This window comes from Balaenoptera borealis, assembly GCF_965194805.1.
Source record: "Balaenoptera borealis genome assembly, chromosome: 3".
In the NCBI taxonomy this organism is placed as follows: Eukaryota; Metazoa; Chordata; class Mammalia; order Artiodactyla; family Balaenopteridae; genus Balaenoptera; species Balaenoptera borealis.
In genome coordinates this window covers 151713757-151733321 of record NC_138866.1, presented here as the reverse complement: position 1 = coordinate 151733321, position 19565 = coordinate 151713757, and the positions used below count along the sequence as shown (strand labels likewise).

Below are 19565 nucleotides of genomic sequence, written 5' to 3'. Positions count from 1 at the left end.
GTCACTCCAAGTGACTGACCCTGTTGAGAGGCAGGCGAGATGGACGGGTCCTGACGAGCTTCTTCACCCCAGACGCCCTTCACCCTCTGCTTTCAGGGACTTTGTGGCTAGTTTGAAACCTGCAGAAACTCTCCTGGCCCACCAGAGGGCGACTGTGAGCCTGGGGAAGAATCCTCAGTTTTGATGGTCTCAGGGCCAACACCCCCTGGGGCAGCAAAGGGCGGCCAAGATATGGTCCCATCTGCCTGCTCCTCACCAGAACAGCTCTGAATTGTCTGTTTTCTAAATTGGGTCTCCTATTTCACTCCACCAGACAATGCCAGCGTAGTGTGGACGTCCAAGGTCACAAAAGTGTCCTCTGGTAGATTTGGGCAAAGATATGTTATGCTTGGGCTGCAGAATGGCTATGAGTTTAATTTTATTTTAATTTTAAAGAATTGGCCATTGGGAGATTTTTAGATAAGATTCAGAATTTCTGCTTTTGGAAGATTGTCGGGTCTGGCGATCCTGGGCCTATATATCTGCTCAGCAACGTGTAGTCGGAGCTAAGTTGCCAGTGTCCCCTTTAGACTGTTCCTGGGTCTCATTTTCCACAGTCTCCACCACTCCCTATTGTCTTAGACCCAGCCTGCTTCAGTCATTATGTCACCTGCCGGGCTTCTGGAGGTATTTGATTTTGCTATCCCAGGCATGTGTTGCTTCAAGAAGCAGGTCATGAGTTAGAACATGCAATCTTTGTTACCCAGGGAGGTCCAGAGCCTTGGACTTGTCAAAGATTTCGTCTGTGACCACGCTGAGCTGTGGCTTCCATCTGCCAATCCTCTGATTCCTTTCAACCACGTCCTCTTCACTCAGGAAGGAGGCTGTGCATTTCCCTTGACCTGCCCCCCAGAACAGATGTGGGTCAGCACAACCAGCAAGGCCTGGTTTCAGGAGCCTCCAGGGTCTCCTAGGTAGCCTGGTTGTTGGGGCCTGTTTTAAGCTCCCCCAGCTTGGTAAATGCAAAGTTAGGTCTCTCCAAGGTATGCTGGAAAAGTTACACATTGGTCAGTGGCCACTGCAATGGTTACTAGACACTTTACCATCCAGGGAATTCCCTTTGTCCACTGTCACCTTGGCTTGTTCTCTGAACCAGGCCCCAGGAGAACTTGAAGGGTGGCCACTGGGTGGGTGAATGAGGAGTGGGGTGGGCAGCCCCCGCCTGCCACAACCAGAGAGAAAGCCCGGACGCAGCAACAAAGACCCAATGCAGCCAGAAAATAAAAAATAAAATAAATAAATTTATAAAAAAACAAAAAAACAAAAACAAACATGGGAGAGCATTTTGCACAAGTGGAAAGAATGGTGTTGGCGGCTCCTGGGGGAAAGCAGCGGGTGTTGGAGGGGTCTGACGCTCTGGGCCATCTGCAGAGCGAGAGGAGTCCGGCTCCGCTGGAGCGCGGCGCAGCGCAGCGTCCGTCTTCTGGATGTCCCCGTCCGCACAGAGACCGTCACGCAGCACCTGGCCGAACTTCACATCCCAGTCACCAAGGGTGTGGGAAATGGGAAGATGAGTCCAGCCTGTTACGACTCATCACCCTTCTCTGTTTAGAGTCCTTGAAAATGTCGGCTTGTTTTCTGCAGAACGTAGAGCAATCCTCTCACAGTCTGCTAATGCTTTCTTTCCTCTGAGCCCAGCAAGCCAGATTCAAGTGAACAGATGAGGCCTGAGAGTTTATGTGCAAAGCCCCCAGCTCAGGACGATGGGGGATACGCTGGTAAAGGATGTGTTGAAATCAGCAGGCCCTACAAGCATCCTTTTATTATTCTTGATAAACCGAACCGTGGGGAGAGGCAGCCTGACACATGGTTGACTATGGCAGGCTGGGCCTGTAGCTGCCTGCTCCCCAGGTAAGACACGGGGGGAGGCAAAGCCAAACCTCCCTCTCCCAGGAGGACATGCAGAATATTAAGGGGTCTCTTTTTCGGGAAAGTAAAGGACCGTCATTGTTGAAGACTGGGTAGACTCTCCTCTGAGTCTGTGCAGAAGGGCTCACAGCAAAGGGCGATGCGGGTGGACGGGTGAGCAAGGATTGGTTAGTCTGCACAGTTCTGGTTGTGAGGAAGGTTAATCAGACCCAGACACTGGCCTCTGCAATCAAAGCAAAGGCGACACAGTGACTAGGACTTACGTTTCTGATGAGTGTCCTGGTGATGCCGTTGCTCCTGCCATTCCTCCCGGAGCCCTTCGGACTAGATCTTTCCCGCAGAGAAGGTCAGTTCAGCCCCTGATACGTTAAGTACCTACCCCTTCAGATATACAATCTCGTCTGTATTCCAGCACTCCCTGGAGAAGGAGAGAGTATAAAGGTTGAGACTAGGCACCGGAGCCAGTCCCTGGGTTTTGAATCTCAGCCCCGATCCCATTTACTGGCAATGCACCTTGGGTCAATTATTTAATCTCTTGGTGCCTCAGTCTCCTCATGGGTAAAACAGGGTGATGGTTACAGCAGCAACCTTATAGAGTCAAGATAAGGATTCGAGGAGTGACGTCACAGAAAGCACTAAGCTTAGTGCCCACGTGTAGAGATGATGGTGCAAACACCAGCTGCTGTTATTCTATCCCTCTGCAGGTGATGACTTGTAGCTGAGCAGTTTGGGGAAATCAGGCCTCGGGCACCAAGGGCCTCTAGGCTCTGACCCCAGCCGTCCTCGTGTTGCCCTTGGCAATCGTGTGTTTGCCTCAAGACTGAAATAAACATGGTCCCTGAAGAGACTTATTCTGGTTATTTATTCATAAACAAATAACAGTCATTTGTTTTGCTGATGAAGCTGGAGGCTGACGGGGCTCAGCCTGGTAGTTCTTGCTCGGAGTTCTGACGTTCAGTTAAGGCCGGGTGCTGGGTGGGGCTGGGGTCCTCTGGAAGGCTCCGGCACTCACGTGTCTCACGTCCAGGCTGGGAAGACTCACAGCGGGGGCTACAGCAGCCAGGCTCCTCGGGCATTGCCCTCAGTGACGTGGTCTCTCCACGTGGCGACCTCAGGCAGCTCAAGGGTCACAGAGCAAGGGTCCCAAGAGAGGCCAGCGTTAGTCGAATGGCCTTTTCTAACCCAGTGCAGAAGCCACAAAGCATCCCTTGCACCTCATTTTGTAACCGAGCAGGACCCTATGGGGCCTTCCTTCCCCCCATAGCCTCTGCTTTAGCTCCTCTCTGAAGTACCTAGATAACAGTATTTGAATTTGATGCAAATTTCCGGAGTTGTTTTGCAGATGTGAAAACCCCCCATCAAATGGAAGATGTTATCTACTTGATGACCATGAGCACATTGCCCCAGGCCTCCCGGAGCCTAAGGACTGACAAAGTTAACCCCTGTGACCCCGCCCTGTTCCCTCATCATCAGCCCATCAGTGAATTGTGCACGATCTGATTACCTACCCTGTGATCCCCCTCCCTCACCTCGCTTTTAAAAAGGCTTTGCCAAAACCCTTCTGGGAGCTCGAGGCTTTTTAAGGCATGAGCCACCCGTCGCCTTGCAATAAACCTTTCTCTGCTCCAAACTCCGATGTTTCCGTTTGTTTGGCCTCACTGTGCATCGTCACTGTGCCTCGGGCACACAAACTTGTATTAACAGTTTTATTCACTGAGGCAGCCCCGAAGGCCCACCTGGGCTCAAGGCAGGGAGGGGGGGCGGGGGGGGGCGGCACGGGCTCCACCTCTTGGTGGAATGAGTGTCAAAGAACTTGTGGACATGTTTCAAAACCACCCTGAGGCTCTGTCCCCGCTGTCCCTATTTCTTTCTGCCACCACCCTCGCTGCCTGAAATGCCACCCTGCCTACCTGTGCTGCTCAAATCCTGCCCATCATCCAAAGTCCTCATCAAACTCACTCTCCAAGAGTGAGCCCTGCCCCAGGCCACCCCTGAACCCCACAGCATCCTCTGCTCTTGACCACAAGTCATTGGTTTTATGCTCACAAATTCCAGTTATGTAAACAAGCAAATGAGCAATAATACCAAAAAGGTGTGTATATAGGGGGAAAAGGTATGTACAGGAGGAACTACCAAAATGATAGTTATGTGCTGGGGATCGTAGGTAGTTGTTATTTCCTTCTTTATTTATTTATTTATTTTTGGCTGTGTTGGGTCTTCGTTTCTGTGCGAGGGCTTTCTCTAGTTGCGGCAAGCGAGGGCCACTCTTCATCGCGGTGCGCGGGCCTCACGCTATCGCGGCCTCTCTTGTTGCGGAGCAGGGGCTCCAGACACGCAGGCTCAGTAGTTGCGGCTCACGGGCCTAGTTGCTCTGCGGCATGTGGGATCCTCCCAGATCAGGGCTCGAACCCGTGTCCCCTGCATTAGCAGGCAGATTCTCAACCACTGTGCCACCAGGGAAGCCCTCCTTCTTTTTTTATTTTTCGGTATTTCCCCAAACTTCTACAAAGTATATCTAAAACTTGAATAATCAGAAAAATATTTTTTTCAGAGCAAATACCTTTAAAAATAAATGGTAAACCTTCCTTGCTCTGAATCCAAAGGACTCAGCTATTAAGCTATTAAAATCTTTCTCCTCCAAAGAAGCAAACTGAGATAATTTCAAAGTTTACTCTGTATAAAGGTGAAAAAAATACCACAAGACAGATCAAAGATGAACATATAGATTGAAATTGGAGCAATAGATTGAAATTGGACTTTTGTGGTAAAAAAGTCATGGTCAAAGACACAATTGCCTTAGACCTAGAAGCACAGGTTTCCTTCCAGATACAGCCTCCGCTGTTTGTCCTTCTGTGATTTTCCAGGGCTGGTGCAGCGGAGATTGAGGCCACGTCAGCCTGGACAGCAAAGCTTTGGCTACAGGGCGTGCTGCAGCCGGCTTGTCATGACTTTTGTGGAAAACAGGAAATTACAAAATGCCCTTGAGTGAAGCCCGTTGTGGGAACGAATGTGCCTCTCTAGGTCGAGAAGGAGAGAGAGCATTCGTGTTTCTGTCCAGACAGAAGGAGCTGTGGACCTGGAGGGGTCCATAGTCTAAATCAAGCAAGGGTGCAAACAGTGCTAATTTCCCCAAGCAGGGGGTGTGATTCTCAAACTTTAGACTCCAAAGTTCAGCGTGCTAATCATCTCTCTCAGAGCTTGTTGAAATGTGCATTGCCAGCTCTGTGCCGGGTAGTTCTGATTCAGGGGTTCAGAGTTGAGCCTCTGAATCTGAATCTTACAACGAGTCTCCCAGCTGATTCTTCGAGAATTTCTCTGTTTCATTCTTGCAACGTCAGGTACAATCAGAGTCAGGTTCCACACGCACTTCTGCAGGCCTGCTGCATCGTAAGCATGGTGTTATTTGATTTCACATGTTCTCTTCTGTATGCTCCTCCTGGAACTTCGGAATTCAGCGTTCATATCTCCATTTTATGCGTGAGAAAACTATGGCTCAGAGTGGTGGGCTGATTTGTCCGTGGTCACCTAGCTGTAAGCAGTGGAGTTAAGATTTGGAGCCAGGTCCGGGGAGCTTGACAACCCAGAGTCCCTCGTGTCCCCCCTGGGAGAACATCTCCAAGGTCCCATAATTTTTGAGTCTCACCAGCCAAGGAATTGATTACTGGATCTCTCTCTTCCCCATCCTCCATCACCCTGGCCACATTCCCATGTAGGAAGCCCTTTCCTTCAATTATCCCATAACCCCCACCACCTCTGCTTCTAAGATGCCTCTAAGATGGTAGCTTTTGTCTTGTGAGCAGCTGAAGGGTTCCTTGCTTGGAATCACAGGTGGGGAACCCCTCCTCTGAATGGGGGAGTGGAGGCACTGAGGGGACGGGGAGCGGAGTGGTAAGAAGGGAAATCAATTCTTTTTTTTTGGATATCTTTATTTTTATGCTTATGTTTATTTATATTTATTATTATTTTTTAATTTATTTTTTAGCCATGCCACGTGGCATGTGGGATCTTAGTTCCCCGACCAGGGATCGAACGGGAACCCTCTGTGTTGGAAACATGGACTCTTTTAACAGATTTTTTTTTTTTTATTTTATTTTTTTTATTTATGGCTGTGTTGGGTCTTCGTTTCTGTGCGAGGGCTTTCTCTGCAGCGAGCGGGGGCCACTCTTCATTGCGGTGCACGGGCCTCTCACTATCGCGGCCTCTCTTGTTGCGGAGCACAGGCTCTAGAGCGCAGGCTCAGTAATTGTGGCTCACGGACCCAGTTGCTCCGCGGCATGTGGGATCTTCCCAGACCAGGGCTCGAACCCGTGTCCCCTGCATTGGCAGGCAGATTCTCAACCACTGCGCCACCAGGGAAACCCCGGAAACATGGACTCTTAACCACTGGGCTACCAGGGAAGTCCCGGAAATCAATTCTTGATAGAAATACTGCAAACCCAACCTCCCCACACTCACATAGATGCTCATTATCTTTCTAAGGAGCATTCTCAGAAATCAGAGAAATGGCTGAACAAGAAGACAGATTTTTAGGAGCGTTACAGTCGACTGGGCATGTATATTGATGAACAATATTGTCCTTGCTCGCTTGGAGATGCGGCCACTGGGGAGGCGCAGGAGTTTCAAAGCGTGGTTTGCTAATGGTGGCAACGTTTCTCCCTTCCTCTGTAGACACTGAGAACGACTATCTTAGTGTTTTAACTGGGGCACAGGGAAGGGGGACATATGCTCTGATCATACTGGACAATTCCGCCTGACGGTCGATACTGATGGAGCCCAGGTCACCTCCTGGGAGTCAAATCCAGAACGTCCGTTTGGCCAGTCCGTTGGCCCACTGGACAAGAGCACCCTTCCCAAACATCAGTTAATAAGAGAGGAGAGCAGACTATTTCCAAGAGGAGGGCCATCTTGGAAGCTGAACAACTGCCCTAATGATGGAGGTTTGGATGCAGGTCCATCCACGCCCTCCAGAGACCTGGTACTTGTGGCTGTTCCTCTGTATGGGGTCTCGTTACTGTGCCAGCCTGGACCGCACCCTCTCAAACAGGCCAAGTTCAAGCATCATTCCCTCAGATGTTGTTATGGACTTAATTGTGTCCCCGGCTCCCCTCAATTCATATGTTGAAGATCTAACTCCCGGGACCTGAGAATGTGACTGTATTTGGAGATGGGGGCCTTTAAAGAGGTAATGAAGGTAAAAGGAAGTCATATGGGTGAGTCCTAATTCAATATGAGTGGGGTCCTTATAAGAAGAGGAGATTAGGACACAGACACACAGAGGGAAGCCGATGTGAAGACACAGGGAGAAGGCGGCTGTCTGCAAGCCAAGGAGAGAGGTCTCAGACAACATCATACTTCAACCCCAATGTCTGCCACGGGCGTGGGTTGCAGGAGTGGCTGCTTCTCTAACCCTGCTCAATCTGTAGGGGAAACTCAGGGTTCCTTTCTGTCACGCCATCCCAAGGGCAAGGATGAAATGCCATTCTGGAGTCTGTGGGGTTCTATGTGCCAAGGCATTAGGAGTCAGATCTTTTAGAAGAAGGATCCAAACCCTTCTAGGGCCTGGCCTCCCCACCTGGGGTATGCACACCATGGAGGGTGCAGGGGTGTGGCCCAGGATAGAAGGGCACTCCTTCCCAGAGTGGTGTTGGTAGTGGGCTGCCTTGCTTTATATTAACACGAAGTTGTATTCTGGAGTAGAATAAAATACTTAAAAATAATGTAAACATTAAAAAATATCAAAAGAATTAAACATTTGTTTAAATTCCCATAAGAACAGAGTGTAAACTATATACTGAACGTGAACTGTGTGCCTTGAGGCCAGTCATTTACTGAGACCCAGGGGCACGTTCACTCTTTTGTCATTGAGTCAGCAAGAGGACAAGACATGACTAAAGGGGACAGGCACGCTGAAGGATGCTGTGCTACAGGGGTCTCTTATGAGATTCTGGCATGAGGGATCCCAACCTCACCTCTTCCCATCAAGGATGTTGGCCTTCTATATTTCCCTTGAAATAAGTTTTCCAAGGGGGCTCCATCTGAAGGGCTTGAAGCATCATTGTCCCTGGGGGGACCGTCTTCAGGAATGGCCAGCATAGGGTCCTGTGTTCAAGAACACACAGAGGAAATCTACGGAGCACCGACGTCCATGGTAAAGACAGGGGCAGACACCGGAAGGGGAGGTCCACAAGGACTTCGTTACTATGTGCTAGGCTCTTTCATATACATCACCAACTATGATTTCCACAACCACCCAGCAAAGAAGGCAATGGTTTCCTAAGTTTAAAACAGGGAAACTGAGTCTCAGAAGGAGTTAGGAGCTTCCATGTAATAACTGATTGTATAGAGACCAGTTACAGAGGGACCACTTCCCAGGCTCAAACGTGAATGACCTCATTTAACTTCACCCTCACAAAGTGGAACTGGTCATCATAGTTAAGGGCAGCTACCTTTTTTTTTTTTTTTGAGTGCTGACTCTACATCAGGGATGTTTTCCTTTTAGCAACTTCATATGATAGGTCAGAAGAATATAGGTTTCAAAATCAGATGATCCCAGTCTGGAAGAGCAGCTTTCCTACCCTGAATTAACCTTGGGTAATTCAAGTTGCTTCTCTGATCATAAGTTTCCTCATCAGGAAAATGGGAATGATAATTGTTTCTCTGGGAATTAAATGACAGCATGTATAAAATGCTTAGCATACAGTAAGTACTTAACAAATGGAACTGACTTTTAGGTATCGGTTCTCCTAGGGTTTTACAAATGAGGGAACAGAAGCTCAGAAAGGCATCTCGATTAAGTCAAGGTCATCTGACCACAGGCAGAGCCAGGACTAAATGCTGATCTGTTGGATGCAAACGTCAGGGCTCCTTCTCCCCTATGGACACAAGATAACTGATTTTCACAGGGCTGGTCCCCAGGCATCAGGAAATGCAAACATTCCCATTAGCCAGCTGTCTGATTGTAGGGAAGCACGGAGTGCACTTGAGGAATATTTCCTTCCCAAACAAATCAAATATTTGAAAATGTTGCCACTTTTAATGTTTTAACGTGAACTTCAGTTATCTAAAAAATTCACTGACATGGACCAGTTCCAGAGCCTTCGATGCCAAAATTCAGAGCCATTATGGTCTTCCTACACGTCAGGACTTACTAGAGCAATAGCCTCAGAGTCTTGGAACTTTGTCAATTTTAGAAACACTGTTCTTTCTATTGTGGCCGGACAGGATAATTTAAGGACATTTTCCTTGATACCATTTCATTTTCCATTTCAATCTTGGAAATGTTGTCGAATTTGAATGATACTGCACACAAACCACCCTAGGACTGCAGATTTTGAGTCTGTGCTGTGATCGGGTGGCCTGGCAGTGTAAGTATTTGTTGGAGAAAAATTAACTAGCAGGGCAGTATATTCAGAGTGGCTACCTTTTTCATTAACCCTGTAAGTAAATAAACTGGAGAGAAATGCAGTCCTCTGAATCACAACTTACAAGCGGTTAATAGAACTATTTCTGTTCAGGCTAATTCAGGTTCCTACTATTTTAAAAGCCCTTTATTTTACCATAACCTTGTCTATTTTAAATTTACATCTTAACTATCTAATGGCCAGAAATTTGCTGTAAATTTCCAAACATATTTGAGTTCAGAGACACATTATACTTCAGGCATTCATTACTTGAACGTTGTTCAGAGATATTAAACACAACTGAAAAAAGAAGTGACTGGGAAATTAATCATTTGGAATAAGACTATATTAAAGATCATATAGAATCAACTAACAGCTTACCCACAATATCTCTTTTGGATAAATGTGAAGTCATTGGTTCCAGAACAGTTTTCCAGGGTAAGTTTTTGCTTGACAATTTTCCTTCTCCTCAAAGCTGCTACATGTCTTAGGCTGAGCCATCCCTGAAAATACAGCCTTAATCCAAATCCAATTCGTAAATCACATCTAAGGCCTTGGATGTTTGGCTTTCTGATGTCCTAAACCCACTTCGTAGGTTTGCAAAGACCACAAGTCAGGTTATTACAGTTCATCTCAAGTGGTGGCTTAAAGAGACGGAGGGAAAGTACAGGAGACCCAAGTTACCTGGAACCTAGGCATCAACCCCCTAATTTACTGGGTACATATTTTATGTAAAGGAGTAAGATTGCATCATAGATACTCTGATTTTCTGGTTGGAATCTGGGGCGGTTCAGCTAAACCCACACAGTGATTAAGAAAATCCTTCAAGCTGATGCAGAAGTGGACTAGAACGGAATCTCTCCCAGGGAAGGGACTTCCTTCCTGCCTGGGACTTTATTTCTGGGTCCAAAGCCACACTGTGACCTTACTGAGCATCTAGTGAGAAGGTGTATCACCTTGGTCTTTCACCTTGGTCTTTCCTGACAGGTTTTCCCTTTCAGAACTTTCCTTATGGGCAATGGAGACTATTATAAAAGTCAGTTCCATAATGCATTCCCCCAAAATCACCCAGTCATTCTCTGCTTCTACACTGACAAGGGAAAAAATATTTGAAAGGTTGTATGAGGCTTTTCGCTGCAGATCCGGACAAAATCCAATGGGGCCTGACGTTTTAGAAAGGCTGCCACCAACAGAACTTTCCCCAGAAGTTACCTCAAATGTGACCTTCATCAGCTCCACTGAGAAAAATCTGTTCCAGGTACACTGTCAGCCACAAGAAGGGACTGAATTTTAGGCACTGAACTTAACGAGAAGAAATTTCTAACTTTGATTCAGTTTCAACTCAGACTCCTTAAACCCCCCAGTGGAGAGGGGTCGAGGACCCCCAAAGGGAGAGGGGACGGCTCAGGAGAGTGACGACGCCTTGAACACATTACGCCACTCTTCCAGGCTTTAGAGACCCGAGCCCCGAAGCAGAACTGGGGCTGCTGCAACGCGGAGCCCGGCTCGGCTCCCACCCGGGCGGCCCAAGGCTGCCGCCACCTGCCAGCCCTCCCGTGCCCACCGCGGCGCGCCCCGGGCGCCGTGCCACCAGGAGGGGCGTCCCGGTCCCGGCTGGCTAGGCGGGTCCCCTCGCGGAGGGGGCGGCGGGGCCCGGCGGGACCGCAGCGAACAGATCCTCCGCCTGTGGCCGACGGGCTGGCTCCGCGACCGGGGACCCACCCGCGCGACGCCCCGGCACCGCCGACCGCGCTGCGCCCCAGCCCCGCAGGCGCCGCGGCGGCGGGTCCCGGGATGTTCCTGCAATGCTTACCTGGCGAGGCCGTCCCGAGCGCTCGCTGCGGCGCGTGCCGGCCAGGGGCGCGGGGCGCGGAGGGAGCTGCCCAGGCCCGGCTCGGCGGGCAGCGGCCGGGCTGCGGCTGAGTCAGAGCCCCGGCGGCGCCGGCGAGCGCGGGCCAGCCGCCGAGAGGGGGGCTCTGAGCGGAGCCGCGGCCGCCCTGGTATTTTAAAGGCGAGGCAGCTGGATGCTGTTCAAGCGGAAACGCAGGGAGAAACTTCAGCCCCCAGACCAGAGCGTGGATAGCGCGGAGGGGGCCCAAGAGCCCCTTGCAGGCGCACAGACCAGTCTGGGCTTCTCTGATATGCTGTTCACAAGCGTTCCCACCAGATATTTCCTTCATGGGAAAGCAGATACCTCTCTCAGAGCATCTGTCTGCATTATGCTTCATAGCGAGACAAACGTTTCCATCAAAGTTAGGAGCAAGACCAAGAGGCTGGTTTGGAAAGTCTGGTTGATGCAATTAGACAAGAAAAGGAAAAAGGTGTAAAAACGCTGAAGTTGTGCCTTTGTAAAACAAACAAAAAATTGGGGGGGCGGTTTTTAAAAATTGGGAAGTAGAAGAAAAACAATGACGATATGCAGCAGATGTGATTGTTTAGATGGAAAATCCAAACTGAAGATTGAGTGAAATAGTAGGCTTTTCCAAGGAACTGGCAGGTTACAAAATAAACATCCCAAACTAACAGCGTTCCTGTGTATTTACTAACCAGTTAGAAATGCCAGTGGAAAAAAATATCATTCTTACTACTAGCAAAACCATAAAAAGCTAGGAATATAAATTTACCAGGGAATATATTCTACTTTGTTAAAAACTTCTACTGTCTACTGAGGCACCAAAGAAGACTGGAATCTATTAAGACACAATCCTTATTCTGGGACAAAAATACGCCAACACTGTAACCTTGTGACATCCTCTTTACCTGTAAATTCAATAGAGTCTTCATCAAATTCCAAGTAGAATCTTTTTTTTTCACTTGACATAATGATTGTAGGTCTCATGTGGAAGCATAAAGAGAGAACAGTCAACACAATGTTGATAAAGAAGAGAAACTAGGCCTGGTTCTGTATAAGAGAAACTAGGCCTGTTGGATATTAAAATGAAAGAATGCATACATGCATGAAGGAGTAAATAAAATGCAACATTGACCCAGGGCTCACTATTTAAGGAAGTGCTTTACGTGTATTAATGCATTTTGATCCTCACAACAAACCTGTGATGCAGATACTAATATTGCTGTCACTTTCAGATAAGAAAATGCAGGCCCTGTAGAATAAATATCACACACCAAATCACACAGCTAGGAGTAGGGGATTAGGGATGTGATGCAGGCATTCTGCCTCCATAACCTCTGCACCTGTGCTTAAACCTCCCTCACGCTACACCGCCTTTATCACAAAGCCACAGTAATTAAAACAGCATGTTACTGCCCCAGAGATGACTGTTTAATGGAGCAGGACGAAGAGCTCAAATTTAGAAGTACATGAGAAATTGTGGTGTTAAAATGTGGCACTTCAAGTTGATAGAATAGAGGAATTTTTCAAAAAATGATACTGGACTAGTGGAAGCTGATTTTCTACATAGTTCCCTAGGCCAAAAATAAATTCCAAATCCATCCAATACTGAAGGTAAAAAAGTGAAGCCAAAAAATAATTAGATGAATATATAGGTGAATATTTGTTGTAAACCTGGGATTGTGAAATTCTAAGTATATCATGAAACCATAAAGGAAAAGACTGATAGGTATGATTTATTAAAAATCCAAATAAATTTCTTTGTTAAAAAAGACACCATAAGGGACTTCCCTGGTGGCACAGTGGTTAAGAATCTGCCTGCCAAAGCAGGGGACATGGGTTTGATCCCTGGTCTGGGAAGATCCCACGTGCCGCCGAGCAGCTAAGCCCGTACGCCACAACTACTGAGCTTGCGCTCTGGAGCCCACAAGCCACAACTACTGAGCCCGTGTGCCACACCTACTGAAGCCCATGCGCCTAGAGCCCATGCTCTGCAACAAGAGAAGCCACCACTCGCCGCAACTAGAGAAAGTCCGCGTGCGGCAACGAAGACCCAATGCAGACAAAAATAAATAAATAAATAAATAAATAAATTTAAAATAAAAAAAGACACCATAAAATAAGTTAAAAAGTAAATGACATGGACATATATACACTACCAAATGTAAAATAGATAGCTAGTGGGAAGCAGCCACATAGCACAGGGAGATCAGCTCAGTGCTTTGTGACCGCCTGGGGGGGGTGGGATGGGGAGGGTGGGAGGGAGGGAGATGCGGGAGGGAGGAGATATGGGAACGTGTGTATATGTGTAGCTGATTCACTTTGTTATAAAGCAGAAACTAACACACCATTGTGAAGCAATTATACTTCAATAAAGATGTTTAAAAAAAAAAGTAAATGACAAAATGGAAAGATACTTACTATATATATGTATATATATGATATGAGATTGCTACATTTGACTAATAGAAATACAAACACTCAGTTAAATTTGAATTTCAGGTAGACAACATATAATTTTTTAGTATGAGTATGTGCCATTAATTGTTTATCTGATAGTCAAATTTAACTGGATGTCCTGTCTTTTATCTGGTAGACCTAATATTACAGCAACATTTTAATGTACGTAATTTATGAAGAACTTTTACAGTCATTACCAAAAAAGATGATCACCCTAATAGAACAGAGAATTAAAGAGACCAGCAGGCAATTCACAGTATCCGGTAAATAGGACAAAATAGCTATCCTCTCTTGCAATGAAATAAATACAAATAAGAAGTTTGGGAGGTTGTGCTTTTTACTTTCTTGATTGGCAAATTTTAAAATATTGACAAAACTCAATGTTGGCGTGGGGCTTGGAAAAACAGGCATTCTCTTCTCACTGTTGCTGAGAATGTAAATTAGTATTATTTCCAGAAAGCAGTTTAAGAACAAAATTGAATACTTTATGCACATAGCCATAAACCAAGCAAATCCATTTTCGAGAATTTATCTAAAGAGATAATTTGACAAGTGAATCAAATGCATACAGTGGATGTTTACTGCTTTGCATAAAGAATTTATAAGAGTGAAAAATTGGAAACAACCTAAATGTCTATAGCTAGGGGACGGGTTAATTAAGTAATAATGACATATATTGAGACTTTACTGTGATGCAGGCACTGTTCTAGGTGCTTCCTGTGTATAAACTTGCTTAATTCTCAAAAACAAAGCAAAACAAAACAAATCTTTCCACACCCCCCTACTAACTCCAGCTGAATAGAAAGATAGTGTTAGCATCTCCATTTTACAGAAGGGGAGACAGGACAGAGAAGTGAAGCAACTTCCCCAAGTTCCCACAGCTGGAAAATGGGGGACTGGGATTTAAACTGAGGCAGTTTAACTCCGGACACCAGCTCTCAGCTCTTGTGCTATGTTGTGTACTTAATGGAATCTCACAGAGGACATGCCAGGATGATTTCCTCCATAGGGTGGAGAATTTTGTAGCCATTAATGATAACAATGTGACTCTGTACTTATTGGCAGAAAAAATGTTCACGACATAATGTTAACTGTAAAAGGAAGTTTGCAAAACCACATTGCTATGGACTAAATATGTCCCTGAACAATTCATATTTTGCAACCTAATCCCTGTGAGGGTATAGGAAGCGGGGGCTTTGGGAAGTGACCAGGTCATAAGTGTGGAGCCCTCCTTAGTGGGATTATGCCCTAGTAACAGAGACCCCAGAGAGTTCCCTACTTGCGTCCACCATGAGAAGACACAGCAGGAAGGAAACATGTCTGTGAACCAGGAAGCTGGCTCTCACCAGACACTAAGTCAGCTGGCGCCTTGATCTTGGACTTCCGGCCTCCAGAACTGTGAGAAGTAATTTCTGCTGCATGTAAGACACCCAGTTCATGGTATTTTGTTATATCAGCCTGAACGAACTGAGACACACATACATAATGTAATCCCATTTATGTAAAATTGAATCTATTTATATATGGCTATATATATATTATATATATAGGCTTAGAGAGATATCGGATGAGTAATCAACTAATAGTTCAACAGGTTTTCTTTCTGAATGATGGAATTTCAGATGACTTTTTTACTTTCTTTTTTATACTTTTCTAAATGACATAGGTTTTAAAAATTATGAACATATATTATTTAAACATTCAGAAAAAAAATCTTGGGGGAAAGTTCCCACTCTATGTTTCAGTCCTTCAGCGTCCTGATATTCTAGGGTTTTCCCAATCTCGTCTCTCTCTTCAAATTCTGAGAACTCAGTTCCTTGGCTGAGAATTCTTAGCCCCAGATTAATCCCAAGCGTCCCCTGCGCACCTTCCACCTGCCCTCTAGCTGAATGAGGACAGTGCACTGGACCAAATTGGGTGAAGTCTTGGTACTGCCACAGAGGACCCTGAGAACTTGGGTCAGTCCTATCCATTTTCTGATCCTCAGGGTCTCATCTGTGAAATGAGATGGATCAGGTAGGGTTCTGGTTGCAAGGGACAGAAATCAACTTAAACTAGCTTAAAAATAAGGCATACTTCCTGGAAGGATTAGAGAATCCAAGGAGAGTAAGACAATCAAGGCAGAGTAAGGACCGAGATGCCAATTAGCTTAAAGGGCTGCTGGAGAAGCACAGATTTCAAGGCTTCTCTCTCTCCTCACCATGTCTGCTTCTTCTCTTTAATCTGACCCTTGGTTCCATTCCTCCTCAACCCATGAAAACACGGCAGCCTCCTGAGTTTTATGTAACAGCTTTAGTCACCCAAACTGATGAATTTTCTTGGTTCTTAGTTTTTAAATTTCCAAGTCATGGCTTCATTAACCCAGCTTGGGACAAATTCCCGCTAGCTGGGGCATCGGTTAAGATAGACGAGGTTATGTCATAGTCACAAACCAACCCTAAATCTCAGCGTCTCACTACAGTAGAGTTTACCTCTCAATCATGCTGCGTGTCCATTGTGGGTGGGCTGTGGCTTGGTACCATATTGGGAACCCCACTTGGGAACCCAGGCTGAAGAACAAGTTTCTATATGGAATATTTTTGGCCTGATGGCAGAGGGAAAGAGTGGACACAGGTCTTAAAGCTGCTGCCACAGCAAATCACTTGGCCAAGCCTAACGTCAGTGAAGCCAGGGTCACCCAGAGCAACAATATAGCCTCCCATAGCCAGTAAACTGTGGCCAAGGGGATGGGGCCATAATAGAATACGACATTAATCACCACAATCATTGGATGGAACAGTGATGCCGTGTTCTGACATGTCTCCATCCAGAGAAAAGGGGGTGGGAACATTAAGCAGACAATTATATCACTCTTGACCACAGTGGTCATTAACTTGAGACTGTGATGCTGGAAATGGGCTCAATGGTCCCTGGGGGAAGTTGGGGTGCACTGGAAAGAATGCTGGACTTGAAGTCAGACAGCTCTGCAACTCATTAGACATATAACCATGGCCAAGTCAGGGCATCTTCTCGATCATTAAATGGAGATAACAATTCTGCAGGATTGTTGCAGAGATCAAATGCAACATCAAATGTAAACCACTTAGCAGAGTGTCGCTGGGTTGGCTCAGCCCTATTGTTGACCTTTAAAAAGAGAAATTTGCCCACCTGCTCCTACTCGGCATCCACCGGGAACAAATCAGTGGCATCCTTCATAAAGGGATGTCCTGTGTCTACTGAGTTTTTAACTCAGAGGTCGCTTTCAACAGGATTAAAGTGTCACTCATTTGCACCTGATTTTGGTGGATATTTGAGCACTGGAGTCAGCTTCTGTGGAAGGCTGCCCTCTTTGTGGGAGAGACTACAGGTAGGGTGGCACCAACCTTACCCTGTGGAGTCTGCTTGCTCTTCCCTGCTTGGCGATCATCATTGGCATCAGCTTGTACCCCAGTGATGCCATCGAAGGCCCCAGAATCTGTGCCCGTGGGTCCCTAGCACATTTATAGGTACCAATGCCTTCTCTGCAGCAGGTGACATGCATCTATGACCTCCTCGTGAAGCAGGCATATAGCTTCCTGGTTCCCAATTCCTGCTGGTGGCCCAGGGGTTCTTTTACTTCAATGGCCGGATTCGCAAGGAGGCAGTTGGGGGGAAAATATTTCCAAAGCTTCTGGCTGTAACCCAGCATGGGATGAATTACGAACGCAGTAGGTTTTCCGTCTGAGGAGATGCTCAACAAGAGAGTGGAGGGAAGTGGTGCCCTAGGTGCTAGTATAAGCCTGTACTAGCTGGCAAGAGCCAGTTTTAAATTTTTGGAAAATTTCAAGCCAGTTTGTAAGCCATTGGTGGCTTGAAATCACCTGTAACATTCTCAGCACAGCACCGGTGGGTGGCCACTGCCTGGAGGGCTGCCGAGGGATTTGAGCTCTGACACGGGCTGGGGCGGGGGAGAGTCATACTGGTCTGTCTCCAAGGCTCCTTCCCAGCCCAAGGTTCCGATTGCTCTGGGCCTGGGCGACGCAGCTTGCTGTCTGTGGCTGGCAGCTTCGTGGTTCCAGACAACTGTGGTCTTCTCTTGAAGCCCACAGTGGGGGCACAGCCTGGGAAACTGGCTCTGCCGTAGGTAAGGAGACGCAGGCAGCAGATTCCACTCAGCCTCAACTCCTCCTGTCACTTTTGATGCATTTTCTTACTCTCCACTTACTAGTTAATTAAGTTGGTCCTATCTACAGAATACATTCAGAATTTGACCACTCCTCCAAACAGTGGCCACAGCTACCCTCTTTAAAACCTACCACTGCTTTAGATGTGGAGGACCTAGAGACTGTCATACAGAGTGAAGTAAGTCAGAAAGAGAAAAACAAATATCGTATAATATCACTTACATGTGGAATCTAGAAGAATGGTACAGATGAACTTATTTGCAAAGGAGAAATAGAGTCACAGATGTAGAGAAAAAACTTATGGTTACCAAGGCGGGAAGGGGGGGGTGGGATGAACTGGGAGATTGGGACTGACATATATACACTACTATGTACAAAATAGATAACTAATGAGAAGCTGCCATATAGCACAGGGAACTCTACTCAGTGCTCTGTGGTGACCTAAATGGGAAGGAAATCCAAAAAAGAGGGGATATATGTATACATATAGCTGACTCACTTTGCTGCACAGCAGAAACTAACACAATATTGTAAAGCAATGTTTCACTAATAATAGTGAAAAAAAAAAAAAAAACACCTACCACTGCTTTGCAGAAATCTCCACTGGTTTTCCATTTCAAAGTGAAATCCAAAGTCTTTCAATGACTTACAGTCCCTAGGAGATCACCCTGGTCTTTCTCCACCCTCCTCTCCTGCTCCTTCCACCCGCACTCATGCTTCTTCAGCGTGAGAGTCAACAGGCTCTTCTGCATCCCCAGTTCATCCTGCCCCTGGGCCTTTGCACTTCCTGCTCCTTCTACCAGGACCGTTCTTCCCTCAGAGATCAACAAGGACAGCACCCTCCCTTTCTCCTGTGCTGAAATGTCAGATAACTTCCATGATCATTCTACACACAATAGAAACTCTGACCCTTCCACTGTGTCTCACTTACCTTGCTTTGTTTATTTGTAGCATTTATCCCCACTGTATTTACTTGTATAGTTGGGTGTGGTCTGTCTCTCTTCATTGGAGTGCATGTTCACGAGGGCGGGTCACTGTTTTCTTAGGTTCTGTGTCTTTAGCGATGGGCCCGAGTTGAGGACATGGATGCCCAGGTGGGGTACCTGGTGCGGGAGGCGAGGCTGCTGCCTGGTGGGGATGGGAGAGCTCCTGCCTCCCGTGCTGGGTGTCAGGCACTGGGGCAGGGTCTGCCTGTGAAAGCTCAGCTGTGGGCTTCTCCCTGTCTGGCCATATCCTAGCCCAGAGGAGGGCTGCTTGCCTCCGAGACCTGGGAAGAGGAGACCCAAAGACCCTCAGGAAAGACCTCAGGGGCCACCTCAGGAGGCAGCTTGGAAAGGGCACAGTGGGCAGGATTCTGCACGTGACTTTGGACCAACACTTTGCTCTCTCTGGTCACCTTTTCTCCACTGGACTGGAGCACCCTGAGCTTCCCATCAGCTCTGGCATACCATCCCAGGATGGGTGGAAGAAGTGGCTTTTGAGGGAAAGCTTTGGAAAATCCGCAGCTGTTGGCTGTTGTTTGCATTGTAGTACCATTTCTGCCTCTGCTCTGGGCTCCCTGCCGCTGCTGACGACAAGGCAGAGCTGTGGGGTCAGCTCCCCCTCCGTCTCCCATCACCCTGCATTTCGGGGCCAGAACCTTCAGGCTGGCTCATGCTCTCAGTGAACTAGAAGGACGGCGGGCAGCAGGTTTTGGTGATGGCCCGTCCCTCCTCTTTGCGTTTTGCAAAGGACTGATGGATGACCCAATCCTAAATGAAGAGGCCCCAGGGAACAAGGTGGCGCCTGCCAGCTGGACCAGCT

At 47.1% G+C, this 19565-nt stretch overlaps 1 protein-coding gene across 1 annotated transcript in view; it reads right to left on the bottom strand.

The window, feature by feature from the left end:
- The window catches only part of CTXND1 (cortexin domain containing 1), a 58258-nt gene extending 45047 nt beyond the window's left edge, over positions 1-13211 (bottom strand). Inside the window, exons 1-3 of the mRNA XM_082388607.1 lie at positions 11122-13211; positions 9690-9811; positions 7878-8007 (exon numbers count right to left, since the gene is read on the bottom strand). The gene's annotated coding sequence lies outside the window, so the exon portion shown is untranslated. The remainder of the gene's footprint in view (positions 1-7877; positions 8008-9689; positions 9812-11121) is intronic.
- Positions 13212-19565: the final 6354 nt, after the last annotated feature.